Source organism: Balaenoptera borealis (genome assembly GCF_965194805.1).
Source record: "Balaenoptera borealis genome assembly, chromosome: 3".
NCBI classification, from domain to species: domain Eukaryota; kingdom Metazoa; phylum Chordata; class Mammalia; order Artiodactyla; family Balaenopteridae; genus Balaenoptera; species Balaenoptera borealis.
The window spans coordinates 158,876,479-158,890,535 of record NC_138866.1 but is presented as its reverse complement, the minus strand read 5'-3'; the positions used below and the strand labels follow the sequence as shown (position 1 = coordinate 158,890,535).

General features: G+C 36.0%; 1 protein-coding gene across 8 annotated transcripts in view; it reads left to right on the top strand.

Moving 5' to 3' along the window:
- Positions 1-14,057, top strand: part of LOC309625955 (uncharacterized protein) — a 180,246-nt gene that overhangs the window by 81,739 nt on the left and 84,450 nt on the right. Inside the window, exon 7 of one of the 8 annotated variants that reach the window (XR_014242814.1) lies at positions 378-557. The exons of the other annotated variants lie outside the window; for them this stretch is intronic. The gene's annotated coding sequence lies outside the window, so the exon portion shown is untranslated. The remainder of the gene's footprint in view (positions 1-377; positions 558-14,057) is intronic. 8 annotated transcript variants of the gene reach the window in all.

Below are 14,057 nucleotides of genomic sequence, written 5' to 3'. Positions count from 1 at the left end.
CATGTGTGATGGAGGCGGCATCAAACACCACCTGCTGGTTTAAAGGGTACACTGCACCCTTGTGGGATTGCAACAGTGAAGAGGTCGCCCAGCTGGTGACACGGCTGTCTCCAATAGGAAGGCTCCACGGTGTTAGGATGCTAGGGATGGGACATGCACTAAGACCACTGAGTTTATATTTGTCTCTCTCTCTCTCTCTTTGTTTATTTACACATGATTTTCTGGGCTGGCTGGAAATTCTGCAGATCTGGAGTAGGATGAGCTGATCTCGGCTGGGCAGGCTCCTTCATCCATGGATGAACGGGGTAGGAGCTGGCTGGTCTAGTGTGGGTTCAGCTGAGCCAACTCAGTTCTCCTGCACCTGTTCCATCCTCCAGGGGCTGGTCCAGAACATTCTCTCGGCAGTGCCTGGGCTCCAAGAAAGAGTGTGAAACACACATGCACTTTTCCAAGCCTCTTCCTGCAGCACATGTGCTACTGTCCACAGACAAAAGCAAGTCTATGGCCAAGCCCAGAGTCTGTGGGAAGAAATTAACCATAGGAACGGATACAATGAGGTAAGGAAAATTAAGACTCTCAGTGCAATCTACCTTAGGTATGTTGGCCTCAAAAAATAAGCTTGGATGTGTCCCTTTTTTAAAATATTCTCTGAGTGAGTTTATTGAATAGTTATCATCTATTTCTTACAGTGGAGGTATTTAAGTCTGGGACTTTCACTTCTGGAATGTTTTCAATAACATTTAATTAATTAAGGAATCAATTCATTTCATAGACAAGGAATAATTTTAAGTTTTTATTTCTAGTCTCAATTTTGATACATTTTTATTTTTAAATGAGTTGTCATGTATTTTTCAAGTATTTATCATAAAGTTATCTTTTTAAATGTGTCAGATTTGTAGTGCTAAGCCCTGTATCATTCTTATACATTTAATTTATATTTTCTGTGTTATTACTAGATAAATGTTGCTAAGATTTTATCAATACATAAAATTTACTATCTTAACCACTTTTAAGTGCACCATTTAATGGCATTAAGTACATTCATATTTTTGTGTAACCTTTACCACCATCCACCTCCAAAACTTTTTTCATCCTGCAAAACTGAAACTCTGTAACCATTAAACAAGAACTTCCCATCCTTTCTCCCCACAGTCCCTGGCAACCAACATTCTACTTCTGTCTCAATGAGTTTCACTACTCTTTATAGCTCATATAAGTGGAGTCACACAATATTTTCTTTTTGTGACTGGTTTATTTCACTTAGCATAATGTCCTTAAGGTTCACCCATGTTATAGCATGTGACAGAATTTCCTTTATTTTTAAGGATGAATAATGTCCCATAGTGTATATTAGGACTTTATTTTATTAACCTTTTCTTATTTGATTTTTGGGGAGGTAATGCCTAAGAAATATAAAAGTGTGAGAAATTAGAACTGGGAAGGAAAACCACTAGATTGTGATGAAGATCAGATATCTTTGAAATTAAAGTTGAAAACTAACAGTAACATGATACATGTAAATACAGCTATCTGAGGAGGAAGGGTGTGTAAGAAAGTTAAAGTTAATCCCAAGGAGAAAATGTTGATAAATGAGAATGTTGAATCTGGAGAAGCATAGACTTGGGAAGACATTCTGTCTTCAAAAAATTGGAAGGCTGTCATATAGAAGGGCTTTCTTTTCTTCTGGGCTTTCCCAAGAGGTCAGAGTAGGTAGGATTTACTGGTGGAAGTTATAGGGAGATGGATTTCAACTTTATATAAAGAAGAGCATCATTTCTGCCCCCAACAGAGATGCTTCAGCTTAAAGTGTTCAAACTGAAGCTGGATCCTTGCTTAGTGGAGTTATAGAGCAGTGGTTCATAGTGTGATATCCCTGAGATCTTCTGAGGATTCCACATGGCCAAAAATATTTTCTTAATTACACTAAGACATCAACGCCTTTTGCACTGCCATTGTCATTGATGGTGCAAAAGCAATGGTGGATAAAACTGCTGATCGCTTAACATGAATCAAAACAGTGGCACAAAACTCTACTAGACATCAATTGTCTTTCTTGCCATTGGCATAATAAAAGAAAACAAGTGTTGGCTTCGCTGAAGACAGTCCTTCTTGTAGCAGTATAACATTAATTTTATGAAATCTTGACCCTTAGTACACATCTTTTAAACATTCTGTGTAATGAAATGGGAAGTATGCCTAATTCATTTCCGGATACCAAAGTGTCATGATTATCTTGAGGAAAAGCATGTGTTTGATTGAGTTGTGGGCTCAAATAGCCACTTTTTCATGGAAGAATTGTTTTGTTTTGTTTTTTTTCTCTCAAGAATGACTGACAGAAAATCTCTGGTAATTCAGACTTGGGTTTCTAGGAGACATTTTCTCAAACTAAATAAATGGATTCTTCACTTTAAAGAAACCAACTGACACTATTTGTTGCCAATAAATTTTCAACTTTCAAATGATAGAATTTGGAAAACTTGTGTCCATCATGGTGATCTTGCAACTTTCTAGTATTTAATACTTTCCTGATGAGCTCATGGTGATAGTATAATTGTGAATTTTTGATATTATTTATTGAGATATATCAATATTTGAAAGAACTGAATAGCTCAAGTGATATTTTCCAAATAACAATCGCATGATGTTATGACATTATGTATAGGTAAAAGATCTGTTCAAAAGTATAAGATAAACTCATGGATATTAATGTAACAGAGTACAAAAGCTTATTGATAAGATTTCTGATTCCACATTACAGTTTTCACATAGAAACTTATAAGACACTCCCATTTGTCCAATTCTGGTATGGTATTAAGAAATATAACAATGACTTGATAAGGCTCTTGCAATATTCCTCCCTTTTCCAGATATGTATTTTGTATGAGGCTGAATTTTTTAATATACTTTATCCATGAAACATATTTCAACACAATGAATGCAAAAGCAGGCGTTCAGCTATTCAGAATTCAGAAACTCCAACTATGGCATCTCTAATATTTATATCTATTAGTTTAGTATCTCTAATAGTTTATTATCTATTAAGTCAGATAATAAAAAGATTTTCAAAAAGGTAAATAATGTCTCTCTTCTCACTTATTTTTTCATTTTAGACCATATAGTTACTCTTCTTCAAAAATATGTCAACAGAGTATGGGTTTATTATTATTATTTTAAAATGAATTGATAGATATTAAAATTTTTATCAATTTTAATTTTGAGTATGCTAAAGATTTATAGATATAACCCACACAATCCAAAGGTCTTTGGGATTCTCTAAAATTCATAAAACTGTAAAGGAATCCTGAGTCTAAGTTTCAGAACCATTGTTATAAAATATAGAGGTCAATAGGCCCCATGATATACTTAGTGGTTCAATCCGTCCTGAGGCACTATTAGTCTTTTTTTGGTGAGAATATAATATTTGAATCCCAGTGTTGTCATTTTTACTTTGGAATATCTTATTTAGTTTTTTTCAACCCAAAGGAAAGAAATCCCAAATATTTGTGTGATAAGCCTATCGTTCTTCAAAATGATTGGCATAAAATTTTCCAAAATCCTTTAATTATGTGGACATGGTTTTATTTCAATAAAAAGGTGTTTTTCTTTCTAATACTTAATACAAACTGTTCACTTATATCATCAATATGTAAATATTGATATCACTCTAAAAAAGCACAGCAGCTCTAAGAAATCTCAACAAGCTGACTCGTGCCAGGATGTGGTAGTCATGCTCTGATTGCTAATATTGTGACTGGAATAAAGATTTAAATAGCTTATGATTATATACAACATAGGCAAGACAATTTGTTGAAATTTCTCCCTTAAACATAAAAAAAATTCATGTGGGTTTAAAATGTGAAGTACTTCTCGTGTTTCACTCCTTCACTATGTTTTATGATTATCTGGAAGACTCGTTATATATGAAAAATGACTGATTTTTCTTTCCCTTTATCTTTCCAAATGGCAAAAGTCTGTTTATGTGCAGACTTAAAAAGTTTGAGTATCATGCCGTAATACTAATACTTTTTCCCTTGCGAAACCACTTCTAATTAAAAATTTTAAAACATTCACCTATTAATCTAAACTTAAAAAATTTTTTTTCTCATATTGTTATATACCAACCACACAGGTATACCAACTACACAATTATACACTAACTACACCGTAATTGGAAATCTACATCCCTGAAAAGATATCAAATATCACCACAACAGTATTGATCTAGTAATAACATTTAGTCTATAATTATTTAACAAAAATGCTTTTAAATATAGACTGTTACTCCAAAGATAGCAAAGAAACAAAATAGTTTTTTCTTCTTTCTAACATTCCAGGACAACCTTAGCATGTAATTTTGTATCCGAAGATGTGTGCTGTTACTTACAGGGTTGAGAAAATAATAAGCATCTTCAAACGGCTATTTTTCCATTTGTTTAAGCAAATATTTACTGACTGTCATCTAAGTGCCATTAACTTTGCAAGGTACTGACATATAGGGGCAACCAAATAAACTTATGTCTATTAAGTATACTGTTTTTGTGTCATGAAAGTCTAACCCTGAACAATGCCATTTGCCACTGTCAGTACAGGGCAGCTCCTGAATTGTATCTGCATTTAGTACTGATTCTTATTAATGGGTACAAGGAAGCATTCCCTCAAAATTATTTTAGTGTTCAAAAATTACACTGTCTTTACAATAATATTGTATTGTGGATATTTTATCACTTCTATTTTCAATATTGATCCATATGGTTTATAAAAATACAGTCAAGGTCAATCCATTTAAGACACTTAATATTGTGATCTACTGGTCTGTTAGTTTCATGAAGGCAGACATCATATTTTTTTAAATTCCCTAAGTTGATAAATAATTTTTTCACTATTCCTGCGACCTATGAGCTTTGTAATAGCATATACAATGGAAACTTCAAACCAGTACTTAAGAAAAATCTGAAATATCTCTAAATCACCTAAAGAAGTACAAAACTGAGAAACAATGTCAGTTTGTTATGCCATTAGAAGCAATTTTAACAATCAATACACTTGAAGTAATTTCCTGGCACTATTGGCCAAATGACTCAATTATTCCTCTCATTCCTGTACAGATCTATTACTGGGATCAGCATTTATAAGCAAAGAGCAATGCGAAAAATACAGAAAGTAAGGAAGTAAATCTTAATGCTTTTAGGACAGACGCTGAGTCATACTGAACTTGAACTGAATAATGATTGTGATTTAGACTTGGGCCGCCCAATACGGTAGCCACCAGCTTCCTGTGACTCTGAGCACTTAGAATGTGGCTAATCCTATTTGAGATACACTTCAAATGTAAAATACACACCAGATTTCAAGGACATAGTAGGAATAAAAGAATGCACCATATTTCATTCATAATTTTTATATTGATCGCACATTGAAGTGATACTTCTTGAATATATTGTTTAAATAATAAATAGTAAAGTTAGTATATCCTGTTTTTATTTTTTTAATGTGGCTCCTAGACAATTTAAAATTACCTATGTGCCCTCATTTTATTTCTATTGGGCACATGGATATAGACAACTGAAAAGTGTAATGTGTGGATTAACAAAAATCCACACATCCATATAAAAGGGTTGCTTGTAAAACATGTCAGCAACATCTAGAGTTAATTTTTTAAAAATTCTATTAGTGTGTTAACCAGCTAACTTAGTTTTTTGATCTATTCAACAGGATTAATTTCCAAATTTGTTGGCAATAAGTATTTGTTGAAGCAACTTAAATTTTTTCAAATCTATTTTTTTCAATAAAAAAGAAATAATAAAAAACAGCGTACATTTTAATTTATTTGATTTTGGCATTCAGAGTGATTGTTCTTTGGTAAATATTAGGAACCTCCTTTGAAGTGTGCTGGCTTAAAAATATAAAGAAAATTTAAAGCATTTGAATAACTTAAGACCACCTGGGAACATATTGACAAATAAGTAGGTTGTATATAAAAATCTGCAAAATGTATATAACATCAAAAATGCTATTCTTTTTGCCAAAAATGATAATAAAGGTAACTAAAATCAACACTGCTGGTGAACTGAAACATCATTTTATCTCTGAACTGAGAATGATACATTTCTTACTTGGAATTGGTCCATGCCTGTTGAATATCTAGCCCTGCTTTCCCCTCAATATCAGGACCACTTTGCTGTGCTGTGACTGAAGGAATTAATGATCTAAGTCAAAAGATCAAAATATATTCCATGACAACAGGACGGAATTCTAGCCAGACTTTGGTGATGACTCAGTGATTGGGAAAGATAGAAAATCAACCATAAAATGGGAGAACTGGAAAGAGAAAAGACTTCTCTCTCTCTCTCTCTCTCTCTCCCCCAATCCCCTTCTCCAACTGCCAGAAGTTATGAGCTCTAAGATTTTAGGAAATCTGCATTTCATTGTCCTTCCAGATTGCTTTTTTGGCCCCAGCAAAACCCCTTTGCAGTTCTAGCAATTGTAAAATGGTCCGAGTTCTTCTTTGTCTTGCTTCATAACTTTCCTTCTCTTTGGCCTATCTTACTTCTCTTTTTCAACTTCATTTTCAACTTGAACCCCCATGCAAATCCATCATGAATTCAATGCTCTTGAGATGCTCCATTCAAAAACTGCCTGCTCTAACAGTACTCTGTTCTGTGGCTCTTCCCTGATCCCATCCGATAAAAAAAAGCTCATGTGATCTGAGCACAGCTCTGAGAAGTGACTCAGGCAACTGATGCAAGGAAGTGGTTTGTATGAATATAATAATAGATGCAGATGGCATTTTGCCTCCAGGTAACATACAATTTAACAGTGACCTGTTCAGATATACTGCTTTAATAATAGTACAGAAGATTTATGACACAATATGGATATGGAATATTTGGTATAAGACTGACCTTTTAGAATCTCTTTAATTAAATAACAGTCATAATTAACCCACCCTATTTTGATTCTTCCTATATAAAATTTATAGTGCTATCATTTTTTTTGTCATTTTTAAGATTCCCTGTCATCCTTTGCATTATAAATATCTTATTCAGTCCAGGAAAACAAGAGAGGAGAGACCTTAGTCAATGGTGATAGGTTTTGTTATTATTTAAATAACTTTTTAACAGTTAAAATAAATTTCATTTATTTAAACATTTTTATATATGTATATATTAGTTATATAAATATAAATAAAACATATGTGTGTGCTATGTATAAACAGATAGAAAAATGCTCCCAAGTTCACATAGACTAGGATGTAAAACAGAAAGAAGATCCTAACTCAAGTTTTCTGATTCTAGAACCTGAGCCTTGTGGGACCGTGTTACATTTGTATTCTTAAAACCAGCCCCAAGGACAAAGCAAATAGAAAAGATAAGAGAAATCAGTAAAGCTCACAAATTTTAGTTTGTTTGGAATCAAATCATTGAAAAATTGGCATATTTCCACCAACTATGTAGAGTATGTTTGGAATGATCTGTCTTAGAATATAGGCCATATGGCGAACAGAGACTTCCACATTCCACTCTTAAAGGGATGCAGGGAGAGAGCTTAAAGAGATGGGGTCCTACCCCAGAAAAGTAACACTGATGAAGGACTGTCACATGCTGGAAAGGTGAGGTTTGGGGGTTGGACTATATGCCATAGCTAGAATTTCCTTAGGGGAGTCCTGAATAGAGAACTGGAGGGTGGTCCTCAAAGAAGTAGAATATCCTTACCCTCCCTCAGGGCAGCTCAGTCTGTGGTCCAAGTGGACCTGCAGAGCCCACTTATCAGGAGAGACTGCCATCCTTACTCAGCAGGAGCAACACTGTGACCACGAAGAGAAGGTGTCACATTGACACCTGGACAGGCAGTGCCCCCACCAGACCTATTGAGGGAGCATCATTGGGGAAAACTGGACAATAATCTCCATCCTCGGGCTACGAAGCATTTAAAATGTGGATGGAGAAGCACAGACACCTCCCAGAGCCTTGACTCCTGCCCAAGCCTGCCAGCTAAGCTTCAGTGAGTGGAGAGGGTCCAGGACCCTCACCTGGTGTGACTGGTGAGGAGGCACTTGGGGGCTGGGGTCCAAGTCTTGCTATTGTGGTTGTATGACATGGCAAACTTGCAGGAGGAGTGCCCATCGGTGTTCATGTTTGGGAAGGCATCAGCCCTGATGGCATTCTTTTAGGGTGGATCAGAATTTACTGCCTTAGACCCTGGGCTGTAACCCACGACCAGCAGGGGTCTTTGGGAGGCCAGGCTTCTCTTTGAGATGCCAGATCGAAGAGGAGAGTCTTGGACAAGTCAACCTTGACCTCTGATAGTGTCTTTGTATACAAGCTTTGTTTTGATGATCAAAAGGGCAAATGCTTGGGAACAAAGATGTTGATTTACAAATAAGCGCCTTTCATGTGATAACCTGACATGGCATTTTCCAGCCTGAATAAAAACTGGACTTTATTCAGCAATGGAAACGTAGTAAAATACTGACCAAAGTGTTCCCTGTAAATAGTCTTTCAGATGAGTAGAATACTGGGTATTTGTGAAGTTCCACAAATACTCTTATAGAATTTTTTATTCCAAATTTCTATGGCTTAAAATTATGTTTCCAGTTTCAAGGGTTAAACATACCTTGGACCTATACTCACTACTATCTGTTTTATGCAACCACACTACTCCTTAGGAGTGAAACTGATTGTGACACACAATTTGACAATTTACATGATATTTATATTTTTGTTAAATAGTTCAGGAAAAAAGAAACATATTTGAATATCTACCCTAAGTATAAAAGTAATATTTTGAACTGAAACCTGTATTTTTTTTTTTTTGAGTTAAGCCAGCATTTTGTTTATTTATTTATTTTTGGCTGCGTTGGGTCTTCGTTTCTGTGCGAGGGCTTTCTCTAGTTGCGGCAAGCAGGGCCACTCTTCATCGCGGTGCGCGGGCCTTTCACCGTCGCGGCCTCTCTTGTGGAGCACAGGCTCCAGACGCGCAGGCTCAGCAGCTGTGGCTCACGGGCCCAGTCGCTCCGCGGCATATGGGATCCTCCCAGACCAGGGCTCGAACCCGCGTCCACTGCATTGGCAGGCAGACTCTCAACCACTGTGCCACCAGGGAACCCCAAAACCTGTTATTTTTAAATTGCTAACACCACAGTTGTTCTTAAATAAAATATATCAATATCTTTAAAATCAAGAAAATATGTTAACTTTAAACAGTTAAGAAAACCAAGAATTTTTAGTAAAAGATGATCCTTATAAATTATTAATTATTTCTTACCTTTAAGATCCATATCCTGTGCTTGAATTCAACAACTTTTGGATTGGATTAAAATGTATGGTTAGGAATCAGAGCTTTGGGCAGTAAAATCTCTACTCCCAGCTCAGCTAGAGGAGGAACCTGATGCTCAAGCCGTGTGGCTGACAGGGTCTTGGTGCTACGGCAGGGTGTCAGGCCTGTGCCTCTGAGGTGGGAGAGCCGAGTTCAGGGCATTGGGCTGCCAGAGACCTCCCGGCTCCATGTAATATCAAATGGCAAAAGCTCTCCCAGAGATCTCCATCTCAATGCTAAGACCCAGCTCCACTCAATGACCAGCAAGCTACAGTGCTGGACACCCTATGCCAAACAACTAGCAAGACAGGGACACAACCACACCCATTAGCAGAGAGGCTGCCAAAAATCATAATAAGGTCACAGACACCCTAAAACACACCACCGGACATGGTCCTGCCTACCAGAAAGACAAGATCCAGCCTCATCCACCACAACACAGGCACTAGTCCCCTCCACCAGGAAGCCTACACAACCCACTGAACCAACCTTACCCACTGGGGGCAGACACCAAAAACAATGGGAAATACGAACCTGCAGCCTGCGAAAAGGAGACCCCAAGCACAGTAAGTTAAGCAAAATGAGAAGACAGAGAAACACACAGCAGATGAAGGAGCAAGGTAAAAACCCACCAGACCAAACAAATGAAGAGGAAATAGGCAGTCTCCCTGAAAAAGAATTCAGAGTAATGATAGTAAAGATAATCCAAAATCTTGGAAATAGAATGGAGAAAATACAAGAAACGTTTAACAAGGACCTAGAAGAACTAAAGAGCAAAACAAACAATGATGAACAACACTATAAATGAAATTAAAACTTCTCTAGAAGGGATCAATAGCAGAATAACTGAGGCAGAAGAACGGATAAGTGACTGGAAGATAAAATAGTGGAAATAACTATTGCAGAGCAGAATAAATAAAAAAGAATGAAAAGCATTGAGGACAGTCTTAGAGACCTCTGGGGCAACATTAAACACACCAACATTCGAATTATAGGGGTCCCACAAGAAGAAGAGAAAGAGAAGGGGACTGAGAAAATATTTGAAGAGATTATAGTTGAAAACTTCCCTAATATGGGAAAGGAAATAGTTAATCAAGCCCAGGAAGCACAGAGAGTACCATACAAGATAAATCCAAGGAGAAACCTGCCAAGACACATATTAATCAAACTATCAAAAATTAAATACAAAGAAAAAATATTAAAAGCAGCAAGGGAAAAAGAACAAATAACATACAAGGGAATCCCCATCAGGTTAACAGCTGATCTTTCAGCAGAAACTCTGCAAGCCAGAAGGGAGTGGCAGGACATATTTAAAGTGATGAAAGGGAAAACCCTACAACCAAGATTACTCTACCCAGCAAGGATCTCATTCAGATTTGATGAAGAAATTAAAACCTTTACAGACAAGCAAAAGCTAAGAGAATTCAGCACCACCAAACCAACTTTACAACAAATGCTAAAGGAACTTCTCTAGGCAGGAAACACAAGAGAAGGAAAAGACCTACAATAACAAACCCAAAACAGTTAAGAAAATGGTAATAGGAACATACATATCGATAATTACCTTAAATGTAAATGGATTAAATGCTCCAAACAAAGACATAGACTGGCTGAATGGATAAAAAAACAAGACCCGTATATATGCTGTCTACAAGAGACCCACTTCAGACCTAGGGACACATACAGACTGAAAGTGAGGGGATGGAAAAAGACATTCCATGCAAATGGAAATCAAAAGAAAGCTGGAGTAGCAATTCTCATATCAGACAAAATAGACTTTAAAATAAAGACTATTACAAGAGACAAATAAAGACAATATGTAATGATCAAGGGATCAATCCAAGAAGATATAAAAATTATAAATATTTATGCACCCAACATAGGAGCTTCTCAATACTTAAGGCAAATGCTAACAGCCATAAACGGGGAAATCGACAGTAATACAATCATAGTAGGGGACTTTAACACCCCACTTTCACCCATGGACAGATCATCCAAAATGAAAATAAATAAGGAAACACAAGCTTTAAATGCTACATTAAACAAGATGGACTTAATTGATATTTATAGGACATTCCATCCAAAAAAACAGATTATCCTTTCTTCTCAAGGGCTCATGGAACATTCTCCAGGATAGATCATATCTTGGGTCACAAATCAAGCCTTGGTAAACTTAAAAATATTGAAATCGTATCAAGTATCTTTTCTGACCACAGTGCGATGAGACTAGATACCAATTACAGGAAAAGACCTGTAAAATATACAAACACATGGAGGCTAAACCATACACTACTTAATAACCAAGAGATCCCTGAAGAAATCAAAGAGGAAATCAAAAAATACCTGGAAACAAATGACAATGTAAACATGACGACCCAAAACCTATGGGATGCAGCAAAAGCAGTTCTAAGAGGGAAGTTGATAGCAATACAATCCTACCTCAAGAAACAAGAAACATCTCAAAAAAACAACCTAACCTTATACCTAAAGCAGTTAGAGAAAGAAGAATAAAAAACACCCAAAGTTAGCAGAAGGAAAGAAATCATAAAGATCAGATCAGAAATAAATGAAGAAGAAATGAAGGAAACGATAGCAAAGATCAATAAAACTAAAAGCTGGTTCTTTGAGAAGATAAACAAATTGATAAGCGATTAGCCAGACTCATCAAGAAAAAAAGGGAGAAGACTCAAATCAATAAAATTAGAAATGAAAAAGGAGAAGTTACAACAGACACCGCAGAAATACAAAGCATCCTAAGAGACTACTACAAGCAACTTTATGCCAATAAAACGGGCAACCTGGAAGAAATGGACAAATTATTAGAAAGGTATAACCTTCCAAGACTTAACCAGGAAGAAATAGAAAATATGAACAGGCCAATCACAAGTAATGAAATTGGAACTCTGATTAAAAATCTTCCAACAAACAAAAGTTGAGGACTAGATGGCTTCACAAGTGAATTCTATCAAACATTTAGAGAAGAGCTAACACCTATCCTTCTCAAACTCTTCCAAAAAATTTCAGAGGAAGGAACACTCCCAAACTCATTCTATGAGGCCAGCATCACCCTGATACCAAAACCAGACAAAGATACTACAAAAAAAGAAAATTACAGACCAATATCACTGATGAACACAGATGCAAAAATCCTCAACAAAATACTAGCAAACAGAATCCAACAACACATTAAAAGGATCATACACCATGATCAAGTGGGATTTATCCCAGGGATGCAAAAGTTCTTCAATATATGTAATTCAATCAATGTGATAAACCATATTAACAAACTGAAGAATAAAAACCACAAGATCATCTCAACAGATGCAGAAAAAGCTTTTGACAAAATTCAACACCCATTTATGATAAAAACTCTCCAGAAAGTGGGCATAGAGGGAACCTACCTCAACATAATAAAGGTCATATATGACAAACCCACAGCAAACATCATTCTCAATGGTGAAAAACTGAAAGCATTTCCTGTAAGATCAGGAAAAAGACAAGGATGTCCACTCTCACCACTATTATTCAACATAGTTTTGGAAGTCCTAGCCATGGCAATCAGAGAAGAAAAAGAAATAAAAGGAATCCAAATTGGAAAAGAAGAAGTAAAATTGTCACTGTTTGCAGATGACATGATACTATACATAGAGAATCCTAACGATGTCACCAGAAAACTACTAGAAGTAATCAATGAATTTGGTAAAGTTGCAGGATACAAAATTAATGCACAGAAATCTCTTGCATTCCTATACACTAATGATGAAAAATCTGAAAGAGAAATTAAGGAAACACTCCCGTTTACCATTGCAACAAAAAGAATAAAATACCTAGGAATTAACGTACCTAGGGAGACGAAAGACCTCTATGCAGAAAACTATAAGACACCGATGAAAGAAATTAAAGATGATACGAACAGATGGAGAGATAGACCATGTTCTTGGATTGGAAGAATCAATATCTTGAAAATGACTATACTACCCAAAGCAATCGACAGATTCAATCCCTATCAAATTACCAATGGCATTTTTTATGGAACTAGAACAAAAAATCTTAAAATCTATATGGAGATACAAAAAACCCCGAATAGACAAAGCCGTCTTGAGGGAAACAAACGGAGCTGGAGGAATCAGACTCCCTGACTTCAGACTATACTACAAAGCTACAGTAATCAAGACTGGCACAAAAACAGAAACATAGATCAATGGAACAAAATAGAAAGCCCAGAGATAAACCCACACACCTATGATCAACTAATCTATGACAAAGGAGACAAGGATATACAATGGAGAAAAGACAGTCTCTTCAATAAGTGGTGCTGGGAAAACTGGACAGCTACATGTAAAAGAATGAAATTAGAGCACTCCCTAACACTATACTCAAAAATAAACTCAAAATGGATTAGAGACTTAATTGTAAGACCAGGCACTATAAAACTCTTAGAGGAAAACATAGGAAGAACACTCTTTGACATAAATCACAGAAAGATCTTTTTTGATCCACCTCCTAGAGTGATGGAAATAAAAACAAAAATAAACAAATGGGACCTAATGAAACTTAAAAGCTTTGGCACAGCAAAGGAAACCATAAACAAGACGAAAAGACAACCCTCAGAATGGGAGAAAATATTTGCAAACGAATCAACGGACGAAGGCTTAATCTCCAAAATATATAAATAGCTCATGCAGCTCAATATTAAAAAAACAAACAACCTAATCCAAAAATGGGCAGAAGACCTAAATAGA